We start from the raw sequence: 14,877 nt of genomic DNA, 5'->3' as shown, positions 1-14,877 counted from the left end.
ATTCTATCCTAGCTTAACACTCTGGCTTTATTTATTGTCTGCTGATTTTTTCTGGTAGTTGTGTAATATGAGGACCTGCTTCTTATTAAACAGATTATAGGTTGAGTCGTGGTGACAGAGTGAAGAGAGCATACTTAAAAAATATCTCTACTTCCAAGGAAGTTAGAGTCTTAGAGCCTAGTGGGACAGTATCACAATTCTTCAGGTCTTAATTAATTAGAAAATGGTACACGTGAAGAGAAATGGAAAGATTTATGTTCATCACTCTTTGGTTTGTGGTTCTCAACTCTACCCTAATGGATAACAGCATGGTCTTTGATATGGGGAATAGGTAGACTACAGTTATTTTTGTTAGATTTTGTTTACACGAGTGAATCATGATCACTAAAGTAAAACCTTTCAATAAAGATGCCTAATTGAATGCAATATAGCTATCTTGACTGCAGAATCTCATTAGAATGCACAATTGTATTGAAAGAAACTGCTGAGTATCTTGGAGCACATGGTCTCTGACACAGTGAAATGTAGCTCTGGTGACAAGCAACAGTGTTTGAATCACGGTCCATAATGTGAAAATATCACCCAGATTTACCTAAGATTCTTTATGTGACCAATATCATTAGTTTAATGAAACTTGACCCATCAGAGCAATTGTCTACATGCACTAGAGAGAACTTGCTTAACTCTCTGGCAGGTCCGCTGGGTTTTACATTAATTAGCTAAGATCCATATAATTGCATATTTCATAATTGATTCTGACAAAACATTCATACAGGTACAGGCAAAATATTGTCTTTGGAACTTCACAAATCATTAGACACATCTTCAAAAAAAAGGACTTATAGTCAAATCACCTGCTTCCTTGAATATAAGGGTGATGTCATATTGACCAATCCAGGTTCCCAGAAAAACTATACTAATGGCACCAAGTTAATACAAATTTAAGTTTTAAACTGAAAATCAGCTAGAGAAAAGATTTAGTCTTATATTTTTAAACGATATAAATAACTATGAACCAAAAACTAGCTATATAGTCTTATACATGTAATAAATAAATTGTCTGACTACCAGCCCAGACTGAAAAATGTGATGTTCTATTATAGATTTATCCTTTATTTTTTTTAGCCCTGAAGACACCTACTTTGGTGGCGGAGAGTGAGGCTTCTGCTTTGTGCATATGTGCACCTGGCACAGTGAAAATTAAATAACAGTATTTTAACAGAGCAAACTGAGAGTCTCTGCGGTGGACTCACTGGTTGTCTCATAAAGAAAAGCAGGATGTGATAATGAAGAGCTTGAATGCATGTCAAAGGGAGGTTTACAGTAGAAATTCTGTCATTCACGAACTATGCATTTAAGTCCGTCACCTTTTTAGTTCTCCATTCGTGCATGTGTGCGTGCTCAGTCACTGAGACATGTCTGACTCTTTGCGACCCCATGGACTGTAATCCACCAACCCCTTTGTTCATTGGATTCTCCAAGCAAAAATACTAGAGTAGGTTGCCATTTCTTCCTCCAGGGGATCTTCCTGACCCAGGGATCGAACCAGGTCTCTTGTGTCTTCTTTGTTGGCAGGTGGATTCTTTACTGCTGTACCACCTGGGAAGCCTAAATAAATAATATCAAACCTCAGTCTTGAGACTTTATCTAGCATGATAACACAATAAAAGAAATGAGAAGTATGACTATCAGACAGAAAAAAAAAATCAAAATATATATTGTTAGACAATATGTTTGCATAAATAGAAAATCAAGAAAAAAGATAAAATATATAAATAGTAGGTATATAAGTTAATAAACAAATTAGAGTTTTCCATATATTAGCAATGGAAAGTTTATAATAGAATAATAAATCTCTCCTTTTCCATAATACAGTATAAAATAAAAGAATAAATTCAACAAGAACTGTGCAAACCTATGTGATAAAAACTATAAGTCATTGCAGAAGGGTATAAAACCAAAATAAATGTAAACTCATATCTTACTTCTGAGTGATAAAACCTAAGATCACAAATACATTAATTCTCATCGAAATAAACTGTGAACTTAATGTAATCTAATGTAATCTAATAAAAATTCAAGAAGATTTGGAAAAGAATAAGAAGGTGAGAATTGCCATGTGTGCATGCTAAGTTGCTTCGGTGGTGTCCAACTCTTTGCCACCCCGTGGACTGTAGACCACGAGGCTTCTCTGTCCATGGGATTTTCCAGGCAAACATACTGGGGTGAGTTGCCATGCCCTTCTCCAGGGGATTTTGCTGACGCAGGGATCAACCATGTCTTTTGCGGCTTCTCTATTGCATGCAGATTCTTTACCGCTGAGCCACCAGGGAAGTTCAAGATATGCCTTGCTATGTATCAAAATCTACTCTAGAGCTACAGTAGTTAAGTGGGAGGCTACCAGCTCAGGAATGGATAGAAAGTTCAAGGAAACAGAATGGAATCAAAAAGAAGCTTTCAGTTCATCTTCATAATTTTGAAAAACTTGATTCTAACAATTTTTGCCAGTTTTCTCATTACTTTTATGTAAAAAACAATTTTCAGAGTTTCTTACACTACCATGTTCACAGACATATTTCCTTCAATGCATTAAAAATCAGTTTTATAAATGTAGGTTGTATCTATGGAAATCAATAGAGGAGTGATTTAAAAGTTCTAAATACCATATATACTCTAGAAAGTACTCATGCATTTAGTTAGATCATGGCATCCAGTCCCATTACTTCGAGACAAATAGATGGGGAAACAGTGGAAACAGTGAGAGACTTTATTTTCTTGGACTCCAGAATCACTACAGATGGTGACTGCAGCCATGAAATTAAAAACCGCTTGCTCCTTGGAAGAAAAGCTATGACCAAACTAGAAAGCAAATTTAAAAGCAGAGACATTACTTTGCCAACAAAGGTCCATCTAGTCAAGGCTATGGTTTTTCCAGTAGTCATGTATGGATGTGAGAGTTGGACTATAAAGAAAGCTGAGTGCCGAAGAATTGACACTTTGAACTGTGGTGTTGGAGAAGACTCTTGAGAGTCCGTTGGACTGCAAGGAGATCCACCAGTCCATCCTAAAGAAGATCAGTCCTGAATATTCATTGGAAGGAGTGAAGCTGAAGCTGAAACTCCAATACTTTGGCCACCTCATGTGAAGAACTGACTCATTGGAAGAGACCCTGATGATGGAAAAGATTGAAGGCAGGAGGAAAAGCAGACGACAGAGGATGAGATGGTTGGATGGCATCACCGACTCCATGGACATGAGTTTGTGCAAGCTCTGGTAGTTGGTGATGGACAGGGAGGCCTGGCGTGCTGCAGTTTATGGGGTCGCAAAGAGTCAGACATGACTGAGTGACTAAACTGAACTGAGTTGATAATTTACCTAAGAGTTTCTGGATTCCTTGCAGTTTTCTGTATTTTGACATTACTTTCTCTTGCTCAGTGTCTTTATATTCACAAAAAACATTTATTTTACCTTAACTTGCTTCTTTGTTGGCTTAATACTAGATATAAAACTCACTGGAAAAAATGTATATGTACTATAAAATTGATATTATTAATACACTTCAGAGTGTTTTCTGCTGGACATAAGTATTAAATATCAGATAACAGTTTTCTGAAGAGGAGGACCATGATGTGCAACTCTCAAGCGAAAAAAAAATAGTATTCTCTTCAGCTGTATTTTGATGGTAGCAATTCAGAGTGGATGATGCATTAGTTACATTTATCATAAAACTAATGTCTGTGGAGGACTGTTTTAGCAACTAAAAAAAGAAATGGGAAGTAGAAGAGGATCTATAATATCTTCTCATATCTTTATAATTGTTCAGATATTTATTATTTAGTAGCATAAAAGAATTACATGAAAGATTTCAGTATCTTTAAAATTCTCTTTTACAGGAGAATGAGACAGAGGGAAAAAGAGAAACAAATTTGGGGAAAATACCTAAATATATTTGGGGGGAGCAAATATTGTATCATATGATATCATGACCTAATTAGTAAATTTTACTTTGCAAAATTTAAACATTATTTTATGAAAAAATCAGCTAGAATTTTTAATATTTTTTCTCTCATAAAATGATCTAAAAAATTGTGGAACAGGAACCCTAAAATTAGTTACCAAGGAAATAGACTCTAATAGTTCCATAGACATTATTAGAAGCTATTGAGTAATTTTTAGTTTGTAATTATCTATCCATATAATATGTTCAAGATAAAGGTAAATGCAATACAGCTAATCTATTGATTTTGGCCACCTTAATAATCAGTGTGAATTGCTAAACATGAAAGCAATTTTATTACAAATCTGGAAAGAAAGGAATTGACCATATATTCATGACTGATGTCTACTAGTTTTAATAAGCAAAAAAATTGATGATTTTAATTTTCTTCTTAATTAAAACAAATTACATCTACCGTTTTCCTTGATGTGCCTTATAATCATCTGGGAATATTATATTCCATTCCAAAATTAAGTAAGGTAAAGTTTTTAAAGAGGTAGTGGTACAGTAGAGGTGACAAAAACAGGCTCAAAATCCCAGTAGTTAATTGAGACACAGAATAAATGAGAGACCTTTAAAGAGTATTTACTCAAATAAAGAGAATACTAATATTAAAGTTTTGTTCCAATATTTAAAAGAGGGTTTAAGAGTAGTGCAGGCAACCTAGGCTGAAAGTCCGTGTATCTGCATTCTAGACCTAACCTGTGATTGTGTGTGATTGTGTGTGATTTAATTGTGTGTGATTGTGTGATTTGGGGAAAATCATTTAACACCTCTATAAAATTATTCAGCTCAAATTATTGACTATATTATAATGATGAAGATTTAAACAGAATAGTTGCACAACTGTAACGGTGGTAGAGTTTTTTAAGTTTTATTCAACATTGCCTCATCATCTGAAACATCTTCCAGGGCTAAGGTCTCTGACATAAATCTTCAAGCATGACAACTATAATCAACTAAGTTATTTAATGTGAAACATTTAAAGACGTGAAGAAAAAAGAAAAGAAATACCTACTTTCAGAACATATCTTCTTGCTTCTCAGCAGATCTTCCCCTCAATCATACCAAACACAATTTCCATTTTAACTATCCATTCTTTCTATAGAACTACAAGGAGAGCTTAAAAGGACAACCAAGTGAACAGTTTTTATGAACTTATTTACTGAAACTTCTGGTTCTGTTACTAATCAGAAGATGAATTTTCCTTTGGTTTGCAGCGATGTTGATTTCTAATAAGTCATCTATGTAATAAGAGGGGCTTCCCTGGTGGCTCAGATGGTAAATAATCTGCCTGCCATGCAGGAGACCTGGGTTCGATCCCTGGGTTGGGAAGATCCCCTGGAGAAGGGCATTGCAACCCACTCCAGTATTCTTGCCTGGTGAATCCCATAGATAGAGGAGGCTGGCGGGCTACAGTCCATAGGGTCGCACAGAGGTGGACACGACTGAAGTGACTTAGCATGCATGCACGCATATAATAAGAGGCTCAGCTGGCTTCACAGGGGACACCTAAGGGGTTTCCATGCTTCTTTCTCCTCAAGGGCCAAAACGCACGGTGTGCTGGAGCTAATTTATACTGGCAGAGGAGAACCAAGTGTGCCTACCTCTTTCCAAATCTGGGTTCAGTAGCATCGTGCATTAGAGCTAAAAATCAGCCATCGTGGGCACACTGACACAAGGGAAATCAGTGAACAACTACTAATTAGGGCGTTTGGGTGGAGAGAGAGGAATTATGCTGGGGAAGCGCAGTTGTTACAAACTTACCTGGCTCAAAGGGTAAAGAATCTGCCTGCAACGCGGGAGACCTGGGTTCGATCCCTGGGTCAGGAAGCTCCCCTGGCAAAGGGAACGGCAACCCACTCCAATATTCTTGCCTGGAGAAGTCCATGGACAGAGGAGCCTGGCGGGCTGCAGTACATGGGGTCACAAAGAGTCGGACATGACCAAGCGACTAACACTTTCACTTTTCGCTATTGGCCAGACACAGGTAAACTCTGGTCCTGAGGAGAAATGACCTATGTTAGACTTGCTGAGGGAGAAAGACACACAGTTGTCCTGCTTTTGAAACTAAAATCTCCTACTCAGGAGCCTCGAGGCAAGTCGCCTCTCTAGCTGCTGTGTCCTCAAAAGGAAGCATTTCTTACTTTACCTCTGAAGCTAAGTGACAGCGGAGAGACTCTTGAGAGACTGAATTCCGAGAAGGCGGCAGACCGGGTAAACACTGAGGTCCGTTAAGTGTTCTTGCCCTTGTGGAATCCCGGTCAGTGAGGGGCACCGAGGGGGAGAGGAAGTTGACAGTTTCCTTTTTCCCTCTCTCTCGGCCCCTCCAGGTGAACACGGGGCAACTCAGCAGTTTCCCTGCCTCTTTGGCTTGTCCTCAGGATTTTAACTGGCACCATGTGGGGATTTAGGGTAAGATGAGGAGAGACTAGAAGAGAGAGCAGTTAATTGACTTAGTTCATTTTTAATTGATTTCTATGTCTATAACTTAATAATTATGCTATTTTTGAAGGACTTTTAAACTTGCCATAGGGCTTATCATTGCCGTAACTACAATTCTAATATTCTGTATCTTGTGAATATAGTATTAGATTTGCTAAAGTAGTCCACACCCTCACCATAGGAAGAACTTTTTTTTTTTAACTAGAGGACTGAAGGAACATCTTTTGTCAGTGATGCTGATGTGCAATGGGAGGATTCAAAATCACAAAACCAGATAATGCACATTTTTATCCTAAATTTTCATTTTTCCCCACAAGCTGCCTCATGATAAGAGTATTAAAATTAAGATAAAAGTAACTCAGAAAATCTAGTTTTAATTAAAGCAGCATAAAATAGAGTTTAAAAATCTGTTCTCTTTCAGTTGTTTTCTGTATCTGGTGGCCAAATGGAAGCTATTGTCATTGCGTGTACCCTTAAGAAAGAGGGGCAAAATGGAACCTGACAATGTCATAGCAGGTAAGAAATTTCATACCTAAAGACCCTTCATTGAAAACAGCCTACATCCAGTTCTCTGATGCTTACATTTGAGGGATGTGCGATGGATGTGAAATCGAATTGGGTAAAAAAATAGGACACTAAAGGAATGGAAGAGGAAGAAGGAATGAGTCAATTAATAATCTTGCTCATTGACAATCTTGCACTTAACACATTCATTGATTCGAAAAAGAAGAAATGTTTAAAAAGCTGTCATGTAAGATCTCACTGTAGCAACCAAAGGAAGTGTGTGGAACACCTGCATCCTGGTAAATATTACCCTCAAAGAGTCGTTATTCTGAGTGGCTGATACAGAATTCAAATTTTATAGGTCTTGAATAAGATATAATCATTTTTTTTTTATTCTCTCCTGTTAAAACTTGGAGATGTTTATTAAATTTCTTACAGCCATCTGACTCTAAGCATAATTCTAAAAGGGATTTATCTCACGGTTAGATATCTTTGCAGTAACTTCTAAATTCACCCTTGGAAACCTGGTGATTGACTTTTTTATGGGTTTTAGTACAGTTATACTTAATGGACATTAGAGGTCTGAGTTCTAAAATGGTTTGGAACTTTTAGAAAAACCAATTAAAGAGAACCATTATTTGTGTACACAGAGAACACTCAGGGAGGTGAACAGAAGATGTGGGGCCCCTCAAAGCTGCAACAGCTGGTCCTGAGAGCTCTGAGAAGTGCCCAGAGGTGCTGTGGAGTGAGATCTCGGTCACTCTGAGAAAGCAATTTTGCGGTGAAAGGCAGAGAAACTTAAGAAGGAACAAAGAGCCCAGGCAGAAAATGCTGCGTTTCCCTACATAGCGAAACAGTGAAACAGTAACAGTTCTGGAGGAAAAGTATCATTGTGACCTAACTCAAAACCCACAGGACAGAAACTTGGGTTTTTGGGAAGAGCCGGGGAAATGGCCATGCGCTGGGGATACCCAATTGAAACTGAGGGATGCTTTAGCTCCAGTCAAGCTGACCTGAGACGTTTTGCATCCCCGTATAATTTCGCTTGCTATCGCTGAGTTTGTAACCCAGGATTCTGGGTTTGTAACCAGGATTTCTAGTTGTTTTGCAGTAGTTTGCTCGCTGTGTAGATTGACTGTGTGTGACATGCGGCAGTAAGCACCTTGGGGGTAGATGAACAAGGAAGTAGCAGAAGCATCAGGAAGTTATGAACCCAGGGGTGGAAACTACGGAAGCTTCAGACGGGAACCCTCACTCGCGCCAGCACCCATGTGAGCTGCCTCTGAGTGGCTGCAGACGTTATGGAGATGCAGTTATGATCTATTTAATTTGCGTTTAGTGAGAGGTATATATCTTTGGTTTGCGGTCATTTCCATTTATAGTTAAGTGACTGCTCATCCCAGCATCAGAATGACTTCCAGAATCTACCACCACTGTGCCAATTCCTTTGTGTCCTGAAACGGCAGAGCCCAATGTAAAATTCATAACCTTCACTACTCATTAAGTAAGCTAGACAGGAGAGAACTATTCTAAGAAATACAAATTACAAAGTGGGACCCTATATGGTGACCTTTAATAAAGTGAACCGAGCCAGAGGACTGCTGTCTTGGCAGCACTGGGGTTTACTGACTGAGTGAGAGGTCCCTGTGCCAGCATCTGCCACGGTTGAGGAGCTGTACCACGTGATCTGTCTACCACTGGCCATTATATCCTGTGCTTTAGCCTAAATAAATCACTGGCTCCAGGTTTGTGCCTTGTTCTTGGGCTGAATCTGCTTCTTATCACCTAATTGAGTGCATCCACAGTTTCCAGGAAATACTTCTGTGCTTATACTATTCCTGGTGACAGTGCCACAGCATGTTTCTGAAGTGTACCAGCTGCTCAAGGGCTGCCGTGACAGCTGGGGTCACCTTTGCCTGCTTGATGCATCACATCCCACTTGCCTGGCTTGACAATCCCCCCACTGAGGAAATGACTGATTGATGATTGATTGATTGATATTAATTGGAAGAAGTGTGACCATCTTGGACACGGGTTCTCAGGGGACAGCTTAGCACTCAATCTCTCTCTCTACCAGGTGGTGACAGCTATCTTAGATGTTGCTGCTTCTCAGCAAGGGAACCAAACTCTGCCGGGGACCCATGCCTTTGCACTGAATTTTGTCATTCTGCTGCCTGTGTGCCTCCTGCTATCACTGTTCTTAGTTCTTGGTGCATAACGGTTCTGAAATCATCATAGATACACAGATACACATCTCCTTTTGTTTCTCAAAGGTTGGTTCTTATCTCCGTATATCCCTGGTTCCGATTCCCTTTCCAAAAGTTCAGTATTCCAAACTAATTATTTCTGGACAATATTTTAAGTCAAGAGCTTATTTCCTACTGTTCTGTGTCAGTGTTATGCTAGCAAACATTACAGATATTCAGCATTTCCCTCTTCACATGAAGCAGACAGCCCCTAGTTGGCCTGATGCGCTGATTAGGCCAATACTCTCAAGTCAACCATGTCGCATGAGAAAACATGGCTTTTCTTCTTCAGAAATTTTAGGGATTTCATTAACAGCAGTTTTGAACAACTTTGCTATCAGTGAGTAGGAAATGAGTACATAACACAATATTTCCTTTCACTCTGTAATCCTATCAGCAATCTGCCTAGGAGCAATGGAGAATAGTTTAATGTTATTTCTTATTCAACAACTGAAAACGTACACCATCAGTGTTTATAGCAAGATGTAGAAAAAATATCTCTTTTCCCTCAACTACTCCTTCTTTATCCCTTAATCCTTTTACCTAGGTTTATTCATATCTTTCAGAAAAAGGCAGCAAGCAGTTAACATATTTAGAATGCTTTCCAGGATTTCTAAAAGTGAAGTGATAAACCTATTCCCGCACATATCCTCTGACTCACTGTGATTCACATGTCCAGTCGTGTTTCTCAGTAAGGCTACGTAACACAGTTTAAACTCTAAAGACAGGCTGAATAGTCATGCCTTTGACCTGGAGGCACATAATGAAGGGTAACGGAGTGATCATTCTGTATTGTCCTTTTGTCAGAATACCATAGCTGAGTTGAAAAGTGACCCACGATGCCTCAACATTGCCTGTATGAGGGACTAACTTACTACCTTTCTTAGGTATCATTTCCTGAGTTATGAAGAAGTAAGGCAAACTTAAATTTCTCATAAAGAATCAAGTCAGTTGTACCAACTCTCTGCTCCTTTTGTGATTAATATCAATGTGTAAACCCTGGATGACTTTAAAAATATATGAATGTCTTTTCTTTTTTATCAGCCTATATTATCCTCTACCATTATATTAGTTAGAATTCTCCAGAGAAGCAGAACCAATAGGAGACATAGGTAGATAGATAGACTATATATGTACAAATATACATGTGATCGCATATGTAATATACATAATACATCATGCATATAATATGCATGATATATAATATGAATAATATGCATATTCTAAAATATGGAATATGTAAGATAATATGTAATAAATAGCCAATGGGAATTTGCTGTATGACTCAGGGCACTCAAACCAGGGCTTGATAACAACCTAGGGGGTGGGATGGGGAGGGAGGTGGGAGGGAGGTTCAAGTGGGGGGTCATGGGTCAACCTATGGCTGATTCATGTCGGTATTTGATAGAAACCAATGCATTACTCTAAAGCAATTATCCCTCAATTAAAACTAAATAAACATTTAAAATAGGGGAGAAAAAAAAGGAAGAAGTTCACTACAGGGATTTGCCTCACATGATCATGGGGACTGTCAAGTCCCAGCAGCTGCAGGGTGAGTCAGCGAGACGCAGAGTCAGTGGAGCCAGGGCTGTTGTTTCTAGTCTTGAGTCCAAAGACATGAGACTGTCAAGGGTTGATGTAGCTCCAGACTGAAGATCTGGCTCGAGATCTTGAAAGGCACAGTATTTCAGGCTGAGTCTGAGAGCAGGAAAAGGCTGGTCAGAGAGGAAGATGTCTCTCTTATTCAGGGAAGTTAAGTTAGTTGCTCAGTGGTGTATGACTCTTTGTGACTCCACAGACTGTAGCCCACCAGGCTCCTCCATACCTGGAGTTTTCCAGGCAAGAATACCGGAGTGGGTTGCCATTTCCTTCTCCAGGGGATTTCCTGATCCCAGGGATTGAACCCATGTCTCCAACATTGCAGGCAGACTCTACCATCTGAGCCACCAGGGAAGCCTTTTAGCATCTGAGCCTTCAAGGAAGGCCCTTTTGTTCCCTTCAAGTAATAGATTGGATGTGGCCAACCCACATTGAGGATGGTGATCTACTTAACTCAGTCTGCTAAATGCTAACCTCATCCAAAAGCACCTTTACAGGAGCACTAGAGTAATGTCTGTTCAAACATCTGGGCACTCGGTGGCCCAGTCAAGTTGACACTTAACGCCATCTCTCCTCCCTGAGTGTGGTTTGCTTTTCAAATGTCTACTCTTCAAGCACTCCCTTTATTTTCACTGGGGACACAACATATCACTCTCACCACTGAACTTTATATGGCATGTGACTGACTCCTTTGGGTGGTGGCAACTCAGTTCAACGTCTCATGTGAAAATAGTACTGATGGCAGGAGCTATGATTCTGGTTATTTTGGTCAGATGCATCTTATTTATTTTTCCAGAGAGGATTCTGTATTTTAGAGGTAAAGGAAATACAGGAAATAGAGGAAAATCATAGCTCCAGTTATTTAACGCATACAATACATTTCTATTCTTGAGCAATGTACTCCCATATATCCATTTATATTCCTGAGCAGGGATCTGTCACAACCTAAATATTTGACACTGGAGGCAAAAGTTTCTTTCTGAGAAAGGCTTTGGAGATATCCAAGCCCTTCATTTATGGTAAAGACAAAGAGTTTGAAGTGTGAAGAAATGAAATGTTTTACTCGTGGGTGGGGTAGTAGAGACTTGAAAGTAAAAATTGTCTCCTGATTCTCAGGTCTACGGCACATTCCAGTCTGTTATATTTTCTCCTGTGCTGTGGCACCTAAGGAAATATCAGACAGAAATGCAATAAAATTTCACACTCCTCTGGGTAATCCCAAACCACCTTTCCTTCCATAGTTAATGTTTTCCATTATTCTCATCTAAATCGTTAAGGGGAAATATCAGCAAACTAAGCCAACCTTCCAATAAACAGTTGCTGAGTGAGTATAACCACCAACACAATAAATAGAGTGACCAGTACAGGCAGAATACTTCTTCTCACCATGTATAATAAATAGGAGCTTCTGATAAAGAATATTTCAAAGTTATATTGCTATTATCTCCAGGAAAGAAATGCAAAAAGAACCCATAAAAGGGATATATTATAACCCCAAATGAATAACTGTGCCTGCTTGAGCAGTATCTTCTTCCTTGCAGACATAGTTACATAGGAGCCAGCCCTAATGAAGAAGAAAATAGAACAATAATAAAAAGTTCAAACATCAGAGTCTTGTCAGAGATCCACTTTATTTCATAGCAAGTTTTAAACTTGATAGGCAAGGAAAAAGAAAACAGAGAATACAACGAGGAAAAATATTTTAACTTTCGGGATCCAGTTCACACTATTTTTCTCAGGCCTATTTATTGGAAAAAAAGCAACAGCTATGAAGATGGAGGATGGACAGACGTCTAAGTGAGCAGCAAAGTGCACAAAGGGTTCCCCTCACTTGACTTCTGCGTGCTCTGCTCTGAGGACCCAAAGTGCACTCAGTGTAAGCAGTAGCTTTTCTGCCTGTCATATCTAAGGAGAGAGTCCCTTTTTGATGGCTCTGGCTCTCGTGAATGCTGGCTTCAGGGTAAATGAAAGCGCAAGTGTCCGAGGAGAGCAGGGGCTGATGGGTGAAGTGTGGGGGTGATGGCTCACAGTCTCTGGGTTTGCAGTTGACCTCTTGGATCTGCTTCAAGCAGTCAAGTGCAGACAACATCCATACCAGGACAAAGGAGGGGAAAAAGTGAGATGCTTGAAATTCCAACAGGGTCAATTTTAAATAGTCTTTCTATAATTGTGCCATTATGTTAGATTGTTTGCATATACTTAATTCTCTAAGAACTTTGATTTGTGGTGTCAAGACTCAAGAGTTGAGAGCAACATGACCGTGCAACTGGAAAACTACCTTTCAAATTTTAATTCCCTATCAGTCCCATTTAACCATGATGATGCGGTCTCTCACTTAGAGCTGAACATCCTGGCCTGTGAAGTCCAGTGGGCCTTAGGAAGCATCACTACGAACAAAGCTAGTGGAGGTGATGGAATTCCAGCTGAGCTATTTCAAATCCTAAAAGATGATGCTGTGAGTGCTGCACTCAATATGCCAGCAAATTTGGAAAACTCAGCAGTGGCCACAGGACTGCAAAAGGTCAGTTTTCATTCCAATCCTGAAGAAAGGCAATACCAAAGAATGTTCAAACTACTGCACAGTTGCACTCATTTCACATGCTAGCAAGACTATGCTCAAAAATCCTTCAAGTCAGCCTTCAAAGGTATGTGAACTGAGAAGTTCCAGATGTTCAAGCTGGATTTAGAAAAAAAGCAGAGGAACCAGAGATCAAACTGCCAGCGTCTGTTGGATCATAGAAAAAGCAAGAGAATTCTAGAAAATCTACTTCTGCTTCATTAACTATGCTAAAACCTTTGACTATGTGGATTACAACAAACTGTGGAAAATTCTTAAAGGGATGGGAATACCAGACCACCTTACCTGCCTTTTGAGAAACCTGTATGCAGGTCAAGAAGCTACAGCTTCAACTGGACATAGAACAATGGCCTGCTTACAAATTGGGAAAGGAGTCAGGGCTGTATCTTGTCACCCTGCTTATTTATCTTATATGCAGAGTGCATCATGTGAAATGCCAGGTTGGATGAGTCACAAGCTGGAATCACGATTGCCAGGAGAAATATCAACAACCTCAGTTATGTAGATGATATCACCCTTATGGCAGAAAGTGAAGAGGAACTATAGAGCCTCTTGATGAAAGTGAAAGAGAAGAGTGAAAAGCTGGCTTAAAACTCAACATTCAAACATCTAACATCATGGCATTTGGTCCTATCACATCATGCCAAATAGATGGGGAAAATGTGGAAAGAGTGTCAGATTTCATTTTCTTGGGCTCCAAAATCACTGTGGACGGTGACTGCAGCCATGGAATTAAAAGGTGCTTGCTCCTTGGAATAATAGCTATGACAAACCTAGACAGTGTCTTAAAAAGCAGAGACATCACTTTGCCAACAAAGGCCCATCTAGTCAAAGCTATGACTTTTCCAGTGATCATGTATGGATGTGAGAGTTGGACCTTAAAGAAGGCTAAGGGTTGAAGAATTGACGCTTTTGAAGTGTGGTGCTGAAGAAGACTCTTGAGAGTCCCTCGGACAGCAAGGAGATCAAACAAGTCAATCCTTAGGGAAATCAACCCTGAATATTCACTAGAAGGACTGATGCTGAAGCTGAAGCTCCAATACTTTGGCCACCTGATACGAAGAACTGACTCATCGGAAAAAACCCTAATGCGGGGAAAGATTGAAGGCAGGAGGAAAAGGGGACAACAGAGGATGAGATGCTTGGATGGCATCACTGACTCAATGAGCATGAGTTTGAGCAAACTCAGGGAGATAGTGATGGACAGGGAGGCCTGGTGTGCTGCAGCTCATGGGGTTGCAAAGTGTTGGACGTGATTCAGTGACTGAACAACAACAACAACAACAATCAGTGTTTTAAAAAGATGGCCTGTAAAATAATGCTGAGTAATGGTTACCCATTCAGATGTTTCAAGAATGACCTTGTTCTAGCTCACCTTTGTTTGAGAAATAGAACTCAGTTCAATGCCATTTGAGGGTGGCTTGGAATTTGCCCAATAATTTTATTGCTCATATAATGGTCTTGAGGAGAGGTTAAGAAAGATTATGTTGAAAAATATGACCAAAGGG

At 39.6% G+C, this 14,877-nt stretch overlaps 1 long non-coding RNA gene across 1 annotated transcript in view; it reads left to right on the top strand.

The window, feature by feature from the left end:
* LOC145509651 (uncharacterized) overlaps positions 1–14,877 on the top strand; it is a 579,505-nt gene that overhangs the window by 102,885 nt on the left and 461,743 nt on the right. The window contains exon 2 of the long non-coding RNA XR_014056274.1: positions 6,864–6,958. This is a non-coding gene — a long non-coding RNA (uncharacterized LOC145509651). The remainder of the gene's footprint in view (positions 1–6,863; positions 6,959–14,877) is intronic.

This window comes from Giraffa tippelskirchi, chromosome 6 (assembly GCF_054371585.1).
Source record: "Giraffa tippelskirchi isolate mGirTip1 chromosome 6, T2T-mGirTip1v1.2.pri, whole genome shotgun sequence".
Classification (NCBI taxonomy): domain Eukaryota; kingdom Metazoa; phylum Chordata; class Mammalia; order Artiodactyla; family Giraffidae; genus Giraffa; species Giraffa tippelskirchi.
This window is presented reverse-complemented; position numbering and strand designations above follow the sequence as displayed.